Raw genomic sequence first — 1,825 nt, 5'->3', positions numbered from 1 at the left:
TTCAATGATTTCTATATTCCATTGGGTCACCTCTCTTTAGAATGGGCATAATTATGACTGTCTTATATTTGGTTGGTCAGATATCTGTCTTCCAAATTTCTTGGCATAGATGAGTGAGTGCCTCCAGTGCAGTATCAGTTTGTTAAAAGACTGCAATTTGTATTCCATCAATTCCTGGAGTTTTGTTTCTCACCAATGTCTTCAGTGCAGCTTGAATGGCTTCCTTTAGTACCATCAGTTCTAGATCACATACTCCTCTTGAAATGCTTGAATATTGACCATTTATTGTTGGTACAGTGACTCTGTATATACCTTCCATCTTCTTTCGATACTTTCTGCATCATTCAATATTTTGTCCATGTTGTTGTTGTTGTTAGGTGCCATCTAGTCGATACTGACTCACAGTGATCCTATGCACAACAGAATGAAACCCCGGTCCTGGGCCAATATCACAATTGTTGCCACGCTTGAGCCCATTGATGCTGCCACTTTGTCAATCCATCTCATTGAGGGTCTTCCTCTTTTTCTCTGACCCTCCACCTTACCAAACATGATATCTTTCTCCAGCAACTGGTCCCTCCTAACAGTATGTCCGAAGTATGAGAGATGAAGTTTGGCCATCCTGGCCTCCAACGAGCACTCTGGCTGCATTTCTTCCAACACAGATCTGCCCATGGAGCAAGTCAAGCCTTGAATTTTTCTTTAGTTCTCTCTGCTTGAGAAATGCTGAGCATGTTCTTCCCTTTTAGTTTCCCAACTCTAGGTCAAGACACATTTTGTTATAATTCTACTTTGTCTTCTCAAGCTGCCCTTTGAAAAATTCTGTTTTCTTGCATTCACTTTAGCTTCTCTGTACTCAAGAGCAAATTTCAGAATCTCTTGTGACATCCATTTTTGTCTGTTTTTTCTTTTCTGTCTTTTTAATGACTTTTTGCTTTCTTCCTATATTTCTTGATGTCATCCCACAGCTCTTTTGATCTTTGATCATTAATGTCTAATGCATCAGATTTGCTCTTGAGATGATCTTTAAATTCAGTGGGATATAGTCAAGGTCATATTTGGGATCTCATGGACTTCTTCAGTTTTCTTTAGCCTCAGCCTAAACCTGCATATGCACAACTTGTATATTAACTGGCCTTGTTTTGGCTAATGATATTGAGATTTTTCCATTGTTCCTTACCACAACTGTAGCCAGTTTGATTTCTGTTTATTTCTTATGGTGAGGTCCATGTATATAGTTGCCTTTTATGCTGTTTTTAAAAGATATTTGCAATGATTAAGTCATTGGTCTTGCAAAATTCTATCATGTGATCTTCAGCATCATTTTTATCACCAAGGCCACACTTTCCAACTTCTGGTCCTCCCTCTTTTTTTTCCATCTTTTGTATTCCAATCACCAGTAATTATCAATGCATTCTGATTACATGTTTGATGAATTTCTGACTTCCATTTGGGGAGAAGTGCAGCCAGAGTGCTCCTTGGAGGCCAAATGGCCAAACTTCATCTCTCATATTGACAAATTGAAGAATCAAGAACAGAACAAAACTATAAGAACAAATTCAGAGGATCTGGGAGGTCAGTCTATGATCAAAATGATTATAATGTGAAAGATGGTAAACATGTAGGAACAGAGAATTAGATGGTGAGAAGGTCAGGTAGATTACAGGCTAAAGTAGACTGCACTAAATTGAGGGAAAATTGATGGAATATAAGGTAACCTCAAAGAAAATTAACACTTCACAACATACCAAGAAAATGAAAATCCAAGAAGAACATGGAAACATTAAAACTATGAGGAAACTGACAAGGTAGAACACAAAAACCA

Source organism: Chrysochloris asiatica, unplaced genomic scaffold, assembly GCF_000296735.1.
Source record: "Chrysochloris asiatica unplaced genomic scaffold, ChrAsi1.0 scaffold00161, whole genome shotgun sequence".
Lineage (NCBI taxonomy): Eukaryota > Metazoa > Chordata > Mammalia > Afrosoricida > Chrysochloridae > Chrysochloris > Chrysochloris asiatica.
This window is presented reverse-complemented; position numbering follows the sequence as displayed.